The following is a 13364-nucleotide window of genomic DNA, read 5'->3' as shown; positions in this document are numbered from 1 at the left end:
CCCGCTCACGACCGACATCGGTGGCGGCGGATATTTGAACCGGTTCTGGGCCTCCTCTGGGGGTCGACAGCCTAAAATGAGTATCTGGTGCGATGCGCAATGCATTAGCACCGGGGAGACAAAGGCGGCCGGGACGTTGTAGTGAGCCGTCCACCCTTCGTGCATGTGTCGGGGCCTCCATAGGTGCTCGCTAACAACACTCGCCCCCAACAGCATGAGCACGTTTTGTGTTGTTGTTGTTGTTAAAAGGATATTTGTCTTTGCGGGATGCGTATGCGTACGTGGTGTGGTGTGTGTGTGTGACGCGAGAATGGAATGTGCCTTATATGACGTGTCCACGTGTGATGCGTGCGCGTGTGTGGATTATCACCTCCTCCGCGGGTGTGAGTGTGAGTCTTTTGTGGGTAATCTGTGCGTGTCGCGTGCATTGTGTGTGTTGTTGTTGCTTGGAGTGGTTCTTGGCCACGATGGACGCTTTAAGGCGCTTGCGAACAGGATTTTCCCCATCAGTCTATTCCGGCATAAATGGGCATCTGTCTCTTTGCACATATTCTGCATTTGCGTTTGACCCTGTTTGGTAATGGTATGCGTGTGGTCTCTGTGTACATACAGTACAGTGTACGTGTCGATACATAATGGAGCAATAGCATGAGTGTTCCCTTTATAATGATATAGCGGCTGCCTGTGTGAGTGTGCGTATGTAAGGTTTGATATGACAATCTATACTCAATATTAATACTGCACACACACACGCCACAGTGAGCACACACACACAGACACAGTAGGGGAGCACACATAGCTGGGAATGTATGACCATGGCATTCACCGGCGTGTTACAATATTCTAATACTCGTAGGAACCTCCTGGTTACACCAGCCCACAGGGGATTATTGTGTCCGTCGTCCGTCGTGCAGGGAGGGCTGGGTGGGGAGGGAGGGTCTGGGTGGGGAGGGGAGGGTGGGGAGGGCTGGGTAGGGAGGGTGGGTCTGGGTGGGGAGGGGAGGGTGGGGAGGGGCTGGGTAGGGAGGGTGGGGCTGGGTGGGGAGGGGAGGGTGGGGAGGGGCTGGGTGGGGAGGGTTGGGAGGGGCTGGGTGGGGAGGATGGGGCTGGGTGGGGGGTGGGAGGGGTGGGGCTGGGTGGGGAGGGGCTGGTCACCCCGCGGTGCCCTTATAAAACTCAACGTTTAACCTATTCACGCCGGCTTGTGCCCGCTCTCACAGTCGGGCATATTTGCGGAATACACCACGCCGCCGTTGACCCTGCAGGCAATTGACCGAGCAACCCAACGTTCCTACCAGCTCCCTCCGCAGGACAATGTGTTTATGGATGTCGTGAGGACTCCTTTCACGTGGACACCGAAGAGCAATACCCTGACTCGCCAGCAGCACGCAGCACAGAGAGGAGTGTGAACTGCTATGTAGGTATGTTTCACTTCTTTCGCACCGTACGATCATCCGTCCCTTCTGTATGGCATAGAGCGTTGCTCCCTCGCGTGCGTGGGGTTTCTCCCGGGTGCTCCGGTATGCTCCCACAACGAAAGGGATGAAAGTATTCTTCATCGAGAGCTGCACATCAATTGTTGGAGCCACCTCACTGCCTCTGTCAGTCAGCCTTTCACCTTTTCTGTGGTTCGTCAGCGATTGCGAGACGCTATATGAACGTAATCATGAAATAGATTTTTTAAAATGTTCCGTCATGGTCTATCCACCGCCGACTCGTACGATCCCGCGAAGTAAATAAAATCCCACAGAGAACCTGCACACGAGCGCTGATTTCAGAGCTCCGTCTCGTCTGTGGATGACCCCTCGGACGCGTTATATTCCTCGCCGATCACTCAGTCATTACCCTTTTGACTATTGGTAATTTAATAATGCAAAAAAGCAAAGAAGATCAGAACTCCGCCTTTTTCACACGTAAATACAAAAAAAATCATGCTTGTTGCGTCCAAACCAATATCGACATTTATAACGCAGCGACGTGTTGACGTGTTGCGTCGCATATGTCATCTCTGCGTGTTTTTATTTACCCGCTGTTACAGCCGCTATGAAGCCGTGGTCTATGTGAAACATGCGCATGTGTGGGCACTGTCTGATATAATTACGATGTAATAATTCACGGCACCTTTGTCAAACCACTGTTGGATGAAGGTCTCCCACACGCCGTGTCGGTCGTGGTGATTTCGGGACCATGCTTCGCCACGTGTGGGCTGGTGAAGGTGGGGGGGGCGGGTGGCGAATTCCTAGGACTAGTTCAGATATGTATGTTAAACTTCTTTCGCGCCGTACGTAAGCCAACCCTGCTAATCGAAGGTGCGGGGGAAGAACAACAAACTCAACACAAGAAGTAGTTCTAAAGAAATGGGGCTTTCAAACTAGATTTGAAAGTGCATAGCTCCAGTGGCTTCCTGATATCGGAAGGAAGAGCGTTCCAGATGGTCGCAAAAGCGCATCATTGTTCGATGGCAGTGCCGGATTATCCTCGCAGCAAAAATAGCTGCATATGCTACGGGCTCCGCACTTTCAAGGGCCCCGCGCTAAATGCTTTCAAGCTATCAATTCCGGTTCAGTGATTCTGCACTTGCTCTATTACTGTAGTACTATACCGCCTTCAACATGTTAATGAGCGACTCGGTGTTATCTGGCTGGATAGAAAATGAGAAAAATACAATTACTTTACTACGCAAGTTAAACATTTGTGTTTTAATATTTGTGTATTTTTTTCAATTTAGGGCCCCTTTATAACAGATGCTACGGGTCCCGCACTCGCTCAATCCGGCAATGTGGCAGGCCAAAATCTGCTGCAGCGAGGATGACCGGAGTTCTCGTGACGGTTTATGCTCCTTGACGAGATCGGCAAGGGTGTTGTATCTTCTTGGTTCTTTCGGTAAAGTCACGTAGAAGGGAAATAATAAAATAATAAAAATAAGCACAATAAAATACATTTTACTATGTTTTCTTTTTATTATGTTTTAGATTTATTATTTTATTATTTCCCTTCTACGTGACGACTTTACCGAAAGAACCAAGAAGATGAATCCCTGCAGTCACGAAAGCTTTAAATCGAAATTGAAGAGTATTGTAGTTCATTTGTAGCAAGCACTTTGTATGTGATGAGTGCATTCGTTCGGCAACCTGATGCCAATGCTGCTCAGCGAGCACGGGACAGATATTTCGGATCTTGCAGTACCCGTCACGACACGGGCCGCGATGATTTCGCCACTAATGTTGGCCGTGCCCGGGGGGAAGTGGAACTCGTGGCATCAGTTTCATATCGCAGTGCGCTAACCATTGCGCCACCGCTCAACCCCTTGTGCATTACATGCCTCTGCCGTACGCATATAACGGCGCAAAGGAACTATGCGGCGTGCATGCACATCGTGTGTTTACATAAAGCGTTGTGGACGGGGAGCGGTGGCGCAGTGGTTCGAACACTACGCTGTGAACCCGGTGACAGCGTATCTGAACCTCCCCTAGATCGACTCAGCCTTAAAATGGTACAGTGCATATTCCGCTGTGTATAATGCGTCATTAGCAGGTAGACAAAGGCGACCGGGCGTGGTTATGGTCACGGCACCTTTGTGCGTGCCGTTCCGGCCTTAATAGATGCTCGCTAACCAGAACTTGCGTGAGCTGCGTCTATTGAATTTCGATTTAAAGCTTTCGTGACTGCAGGGATTCATATTCTTGGTTCTTTCGGTAAAGTCACGTAGAAGGGAAATAATAAAATAATAAAAATATAAAACAATAAAATTCTCACGACGTTTCGATTGCAACACAAGCAATCATTATCAGGTGTGAAAACCACAGCAATAATTTTTTTTACATTTTTTACATTTCTTGCTGTGGGTTTCACACCTGATGATGATTGCTGGTGTTGCAATCGAAACGTCGTGAGGATTTTATTGTTTAATTTTTATCATTCTATTATTTCCCTTCTACGTGAGCTGCGTCGATTGCTTTGTTTGGAGGTGTCCGGCTAACCGCAAATAAATAAACGCACGGCTAAATTTAACATCGCGTCCACACGTAATTTAACACCTCGGGTTCCATCAACACTTACTTACAAATAAATCAAATATACGCCGCACAATATTGTCAACTTGTTAAAAAACCGACTCGAGTGGTGAACACTTCTCCGCAGAGGCCGCTTGATAATGGATGAGTTGAGTGAGTGGCAATGTTCACATTTAACGGCGCAGTGATGTTTGCGCACGCCACGTGTGGGTCAAGTGCGGTGTCAATGCACCGTGGATGCATGCTGATGATATGCAGTGGAGGTGCGTGCGTGTATGTACCCTGCGCACATCGACAGCACGGTCACGTTTGTGTGAGATACGCGTGTGTGTGTGAGTGCGCATGACACGTGTCATATCGTATGTTTATTAGACACGTGTGACAGTGCCTCTGTGTGTGTGTGTTATTATGACGTGGGGAGCGGTGGTTATGGCACTGCGCTACGAACCTGTCTGCTGGAGTTCACGACTAATAATTACTAGAGTATATTTTTAACCGATCCTGGGCCTCCCTTAGTTCGACTGAGCCTCAAACGATTACCTGGTGCGGTGGGTAAACATCAGCTCTGGGCAGACAAAGGAAGCCGGGCGTGGTGTTAGCCACCCACCGTCTCGTGCATGTGCTGGACCGGCCTTCGGAGGTGCACGCTAACAGCACTTGCCCCAAAGGCTATACGGGCGATCTTTGTTTCGTGTATTGTGTGTGTTCGTGGGGAGCGGTGGCGCAGTGATTCGCGCAATGCGCCACGAACCCGGAGAATCTGAGTTCGGATCTCCCAGCCTCGGTTAACATCAGCGGCGGAAGGCGGTGTCTGTGAACCTGTTTGGTAGCCTCCCCTAGGTCGACTCAACCTTAATTGTGATACGTAAACTGCGGAGATAAAGGGGAGACAAAGGCGGCCGAGCCTGATGCTGACTGCATTCGCCCATAAATAGGTGGTCGGTAACAGAACTTTCCTCGACAGTCCACACCTAAAAGGCTCACAGTATGTAATAGCAAGACTCAATATTGCTTTGGCAGGATCATGAGAGGTGTCTTGATACAGTAAATTTGGCTGTGACGGTCCCACCTGAAGACGGAGACTTGTGTTGCCTCCGAAACATGATTTATTTTAGTTATTTTCATTTATTATTATTTTATTTTATTACTATTATTTTTCACCTACGTCACTTTACCGAAAAAACCCAAGAGTAGGTGCCCACCGGCTTTGAGAGCTTCGTCCAGCAGTGGATTGATCACGGCTCATTGCAATTGATACGGAAACGTGCGTTTGACACGTGTACACACATCACGAACACCACACACACAGCGTGTCATTTGTATCGCTGCGTTTCGCTTTTGTTTAAATAATTACGCGGATTATACAGTAAAAGAATATTACGCAGTATGTTTTTATTTGCGAGCACAATATAGCAAATACACCCATAAGCTGTTTATTTCTTCCATTGGAGTTATGCAGTATTATATATATATTGCTTCGCTTGCAAACACTCAATAAAGGCAATTCGCTGTGTGCATCTGGTATTTAATTAAGTCTGCGGTGTGAATGCATCAAAGCGCTTTTATCTCCTCGGTTCATCATCATTCATCACCGGTGAACACACAGACGCAGCAGCGAGCACACACACACACAGCAGTGAACACACACACATACACAGCAGTGAACACACACACACACAGCAGTGAACACACACAGCAGTGAACACACACACACAGCAGTGAACACACACACACAGCAGTGAACACACACACAGCAGTGAACACACACACACACAGCAGTGAACACACACACACAGCAGTGAACACACACACATCAGTGAACACACACACACACAGCAGTGAACACACACACACAGCAGTGAACACACACACACACTGCAGTGAACACACACACACACAGCAGTGAACACACACACACAGCAGTGAACACACACACACACAGCAGTGAACACACACACACAGCAGTGAACACACACACACAGCAGTGAACACACACACACAGCAGTGAACACACACACACAGCAGTGAACACAGACACACAGCAGTGAACACACACACACACAGCAGTGAACACACACACACAGCAGTGAACACAGACACACTGCAGTGAACACACACACACACAGCAGTGAACACACACACACAGCAGTGAACACACACACAGCAGTGAACACACACACACAGCAGTGAACACACACACACAGCAGTGAACACACACACAGCAGTGAACACACACACAGCAGTGAACACACACACACAGCAGTGAACACACACACACACAGCAGTGAACACACACACACAGCAGTAAGCACACACACACAGCAGTGAACACACACACACAGCAGTGAACACACACACACAGCAGTGAACACACACACACAGCAGTGAACAAACACACTGCAGTGAACACACACACACAGCAGTGAACACACACACAGCAGTGAACACACACACAGCAGTGAACACACACACACAGCAGTGAACACACACACACACACAGCAGTGAACACACACACACACACAGCAGTGAACACACACACAGCAGTGAACACCACACACACACACAGCAGTGAACACACACACACAGCAGTGAACACACACACACAGCAGTGAACACACACACTGCAGTAAACACACACACACACAGCAGTGAACACACACACACAGCAGTGAACACACACACACACACACAGCAGTGAAAACACACACACAGCAGTGAATACACACACACAGCAGTGAACACACACACACAGCAGTGAACACACACACACACAGCAGTGAACACACACACACCGCAGTGAATACACACACAGCAGTGAACACACACACACAGCAGTGAACACACACACACACAGCAGTGAACACACACACAGCAGTGAACACACACACACAGCAGTGAACACACACACACAGCAGTGAATACACACACACAGCAGTGAACACACACACAGCAGTGAACACACACACACAGCAGTGAACACACACACACACAGCAGTGAACACACACACACACAGCAGTGAACACACACACACACACAGCAATTGACACACACACACACAGCAGTGAACACACACCACAGCAGTGAACACACACACACACAGCAGTGAACACACCCACACACCGCAGTGAACACACCACACACAGCAGTGAACACACACAGCAGTGAACACACACACACAGCAGTGAACACACACACACAGCAGTGAACACACACACACACACAGCAGTGAACCACACACACCACAGTAGTGACACACACACACAGCAGTGAACACAACACACAGCAGTGAACACAACACACACAGTAGTGAGCCACACACACACACAGCAGTGAACACACCACACACAGCAGTGAACACACACACACACAGCAGTGAGAACACACACACACAGCAGTGAACACACACACACAGAGTGAACACACACACACAAGCAGTTGAACACACACACACAGCAGTGAACACACCACAGCAGTGAACACACACACCCACAGCAGTGAACACACACAACAGCAGTGACACACACACACACAGCAGTGAAACACACACACAGTCAGTGAACACACACACAGTCAGTGAACACACACACAGCGTGAACCCACAAACACAGCAGTGAACAACACCACAAGCAGTGAACACACACACACACAGCAGTGAACACACCACACACACACAGCAGTGAACACACACACACAGTAGTGAAACACACACACAGCAGTGAACAACACACCACCCAGCAGTGAACACACACACACAGCAGTGAACACAACACACACACAGCAGTGAACACACCACACCACACAGCAGTGAACACACACACACACAGCAGTGAACACACACACACAGCAGTGAACACACACACAGCAGTGAACACACACAGCAGTGAACACAAACACACACAGCAGTGAACACACACACACACAGCAGTGAACACACACACACAGTAGTGAACACACACAGCAGTGAACACACACACACAGCAGTGAAACACACACACAGCAGCGAACACACACACAGCAGTGAACACACACACACAGCAGTGAACACACACACAACAGTGAACACACACACACACAGCAATGAACACACACACATCAGTGAACACACACACAGTGCAGTGAACACACACACACAGCAGTGAACACACACACACAGCAGTGAACACACACACACACAGCAGTGAACACACACACACAGCAGTGAACACACACACACAACAGTGAACACACACACAGCAGTGAACACACACACACACTGCAGTGAACACACACACACACAGCAGCGAGCACGCACATACACAGCAGTGAACACACACACACAGCAGCGAGCACGCACATACACAAAGACCCCTCGTATCGGCTTAACAGACTTTTGTGGCAATTTCTGTTAGCGAGCACCTATGAAGGCCGGAACAGCACACGAGGTGGTGGGTCGCCAGCACCACGCCCGGCCGTCTTTGTCTCCCCAGCGGCTATGTTTAAACACCGCACCAGGTACGATACTCATTTAAGGCTGAGTCGACCTCGGGGAGGCCCAGGACCGGTTCAAATAATCGTCACGGGTGTTGTCGGCCGTGAGCGGGAATCGAACTAAGGTGGGGGGCCGGGTTCGTAGCGCAGCGCGCTAACCACTGCGCCACCGCCCCCCACAACCTTTGACCCCACATTCTACCCCGTACCCCCCCCCTCCGCTAGAACTCCTACCCCTGCGCGTAGCCCCCCCCCCCCCCATGCCCCCCTCCCCCGCCCCCCGCAGTCAATCGACAAAGAGCTGTAAATAATTGTTCACAATAGAGGGTGTCTTTTGGGTGAGATCGCGTAAAATATAAATGCGTCATTAAACCCGCCACCACCCGACACGGCCAATCAGTGAGGTTAGCCACGTAGACAACCCGTGCCAATTAGTTGCTGTTTCAGCGAATCGAAAATTGCGTCAAAAATATATGCGACATTGGATTCATCACCATTGAGAACCCGCAGATATTACGGTCCACAGACGCAGGTTAAAACAACAAAAACACGCGCACGGATGCACGGAGGATGAAGTAACGCCGCCTCTTACCACTGGGGCTCACCTCTCGGTGCTGGGCAACCCTTTGATCGGTTTGGCCGGGGTTGCTTTTATATCGGGTAGAGTTCCTAATAAGTGACGCTACTTTATAACCAACGTTTCATATTCTTGGTTCTTTCGGTAAAGTCACGTAGAAGGGAAATAATAAAATAATAAAAATGAACGTTTCGCTGTCCGTGGTGCTGACGTTAAGAAAAAAAACGCCACTTTTTTCAAAACATTTTCTTGCTGTGGGTTTCACACCTGATGATGATTGCTTGTGTTGCAATAGAAACGTCGTGAGAATTCGATAGTTGTATTTTTATTATTTAATTATTTCCCTTCTACGTGACTTTACAGAAAGAACCAAGAATATGAATCACTGCAGTCACGAAAGCATTAAATCGAAACCAACGTTTCGTTTATACGGGGTTCAGCTTTTACCAGGGCAGACAGAGATACGTAATGCATTCACGACATGCACTTTAGAAGCATTAACAAGTAAAATATATTCCGAAATCGAGGGCCACAAACGATTGCTTTCGTAGCTTTTAATTAAATCTGTTGTCGAATTTGGATTTAACTTCGTTAATAACTTCCAAATACGAACCCCTTATACGCTTTGGTGAATACCCATATCAGTACATGGGTTTACCCTCAAAATCGTAAAGTTTGGGTTTCAAATGTATCTGGTTGTTCTCATAGACTGGACCATAATACAACTCTGCAACATCTTCAGCTTCATAGCCCTTGTAGAAGAGCATAATAAAAATGACAACCGTGTCGCATATTTTTCGATTTAAAGCTTTCGTGACTGCAGGGATTCATCTTCTTGGTTCTTTCGGTAAAGTTACGTAGAAGGGAAGTAATAAAATAATAAAAATAAAACATAATAAAATAATTCAGGTGAAAACCAGGTCTGTCGACAGACCTGGTTTTCACCTGAGGACGGCTGCTTGCGTTGTGGCCGAAACGTCGTGAGAATTATTTTATTATGTTTTATTTTTATTATTTTATTACTTCCCTTCTACGTGACTTTACCGAAAGAACCAAGAAGGTGTCGCATATTATTTAGATACCCAGTAGTGAGTGGGAATCATACAAATGCAATAATATACTGCCCCGTGCCACTCCGCCATCATCTTTGATGAACACGGTTGGCTACGTACGGTGCGAAAGAAGTTTAACAAGCATACATCATGGCAATTGTTTGACCATACTTCACCACTGATGCTGACCAGGGCTAAGATTCGAACCCAGGTGTCCAAGTTCCATTGAGCAGTGCCTTTTGTTCGCTGCATATTTTGTCTTCACCACGAGCAAATCAAGAAGACGACCCTTCGGCTACTTTGTTCATGATGATCATCGACAACAGAATGCCACTGCTGTGAGTTTTACGTGACGCGAGAATGGATCTAATTGAAAACATATTTACCATATTCTACGGGTAATAAGACGCTCCAAAACGTAAGTGGCACCCCAAAACTTATGCCCGGTGTCAATTAAATTATACCGATTTGGTCACAAAAGACAACGATCCTCGTATAGGCTTAACAGTCTATTGGGGAAAGTCCTGTTAGTGAGGACCTATGAAGGCCGGCACAGCACAAGGGGGTGGGTGGCCGACCGCCTTTGTCTCCCAAGGTGAGATGTTTACACCACACCAGGTGACCAAGCACTTTCTAGATTTGAAGTGTTCGTGACTGCAAGGATCCATACTCTTGGTTCTTTCGGTAAAGTGACGTAGGTAAAGAAAATAATTAATAAAAATATATAAAAATAAATAAAATTTAACCACGACGTTTCGATCGCTTGTGTTATTTATTATTTTCTTTAACTACGTGACTTTACCGAAAGAACTAAGCGTATGACCAAGTACTTATTTGAGGCCGAGTCGATTTAGGGGAGGCCCAAGACCGGTTCAGATATTCGTCACTGGTGTTGGCCGTGAACGGGAATCGAACTCGGGTCGCCGGTTTCCAGGGAGTGCAGCGTAGCGCTAACCGCCTGCACTGGTCACACGCACAAACCCATCAACACTCACCGGATTATCCGACGCACCAAACAATCTTTGCTTTTAAATACAGAGGGGGGCGGGGGTTAAAGTGTGTGTAATGATCCGTAGAATACGGTAATAGTGGCACTACAATATTTATACCAGCTGTGGAAATTCATATTTAGCAAAATAGAACTTCCCATCAGGGGTAGCGCGTGTCGGGTTTACTGCATTGTTACTGCTGGGATAGAGTCACTAACCCGACACCAGACAATAATACGTTCTGCCAATAAATAACTGGGCAGAATAAATGAATAATTGCACAATCGGGTTTGGCAAGGGAGATGTATACAGGCGTAGGTAGAGTTACATGCACACGTGCGCATGTACTTGTGCGTTCCTTTTGTCAATACATTGCTAGATGCGGACCTTCCTACGTCGCGTGGGTCGTGGGGGGTTACATGGCCATTACACAACCGCGAGTGGTCAGTGCGGGTCGGTTAGTTGGTCAAGTTAGGGGCCATTCGTCGTGAGAGCACAGCTGAGGGCAGCAATGGATTCTGCTGCATTGGCTTCTGCTCACAATAGCGACAGTTAATAGCATAGGCATTAATACTGGTAAGGAACCTCCTGGTTACACCAGCCCACAGGGGATTATTGTGTCCGTCGTGCAGGGAGGGGCTGGGTGGGGAGCGGCTGGGTGGGGAGGGGAGGGTGGGGAGGGGATGGGTGGGGAGGGTGGGGCTGGGTGGGGGGTGGGAGGAGTGGGGCTGGGTGGGGAGGGGCTGGTCACCCCGTGGTGCCCTTATAAAACTCAACGTTTAACCTACTCACGCCGACTTGTGCCCGCCCTCACAGTCGGGCATATTTGCGGAATATACCACGCCGCCGTTGACCCTGGCCATTGACCGAGCAACCCAACGTTCCTACCAGCTCCCTCCGCAGGAATGTGTTTATTGATTTGAAGCTTTCGTGACTGCAGGAATCTATACTCGTTGGTTCTTTCGGTAAAGTCACGTAGGTATAAAATAAATTAAAATAGATCACGACGTTTCGGGCGCAATACAAGCATCCGTCATCAGGTGGGAAAGCATGGTCTGCTGCTGATGCAGGCTGGGTCGAGTGATGTTAATGTGAGAAATTAGCATGTAACTGGGTACGGAAGTTGCTATGTTAATGTGAGAGATTAGCATGATGTTAAATTGAGAAGTTAGCATGTAACTGGGCACGGAAGTTGCTGGGAACTTCATGTCGTGACTGGGACTGTAAGGCAATACATACAATTGGCTGGTTTGTTGTTTTTGGATTCAAGCTAAGACACTGCCACACACAATGGCCTTTGTTTGCGAATGACTCGGATGTCAGGGGATCTTTGACGTTGTCCTGAGAACACATGTCGGGCTTCGGTGAACGTGCTGCAGAAAATGAATGAGCAGGTGTCGGTCATATTTATCTGTCCAGGAGAGCTTCACCGAGTCTCAGGACTTGTTTTATCTCAACTGTTACTCGTTGAAATGATTGGGATGTTTGGGAATTTTTTTATTGTTTGGGCAAAATTCCATTTGTGACCGTTTTGCTTTGTAAAAATAAATAAATACATTTTATCACGACGTTTCGATTGCAACACAAGCAATCATCATCAGGTGTGACAACCACAGAAATAATTTTAGTTTATATATATAAACCCCTCGACTCCCGCTTCTCTCCCACTTAAGTAAAACAATGTATTGTTGTGGTTGTCACAATTGATGATTGCTTGTGTTGCAATCGAAACGTCGTGATTTAATTGATTAAATTGTACTTTTTCACCTACGTGACTTTACCGAAAGAACCAAAGAGTATGGATCCTTACAGTCACGAAAACTTCAAATCTAGAACGTTTTGCTTCGTGTTGGAGAAAACACGAGTACAGTATTCGGAGAAACCAACGGCACACGGGGAGGGGAAACCCTTCCACGCTCCCACACACACACGCACACACACACACGCGCGCACACACACACGCACACACACACGCATGCACACGCACACACACACGCACACACACACGCACACACGCGCGCACACACACACACACACGCACACACACACGCATGCACACGCACACGCACACACACACACGCGCGCACACACACACACGCACACACACACGCGCGCACACACACACACGCACACACACACACACGGGGTTCAACAGGTCACTCGCCGTACCGCCCGTCTCACGGTCATCTCAGAATGCAGCGAGGTTTGGCAAGTTGTACAAATGCATATCTACGTGAGCCACCAACCATTTCCTTTGCAGCGAT

The sequence above is a fragment of the Lethenteron reissneri genome, chromosome 27 (genome assembly GCF_015708825.2).
Source record: "Lethenteron reissneri isolate LAM-NWPU_2019-01 chromosome 27, ASM1570882v1, whole genome shotgun sequence".
Taxonomy (NCBI): domain Eukaryota; kingdom Metazoa; phylum Chordata; class Hyperoartia; order Petromyzontiformes; family Petromyzontidae; genus Lethenteron; species Lethenteron reissneri.
This window is presented reverse-complemented; position numbering follows the sequence as displayed.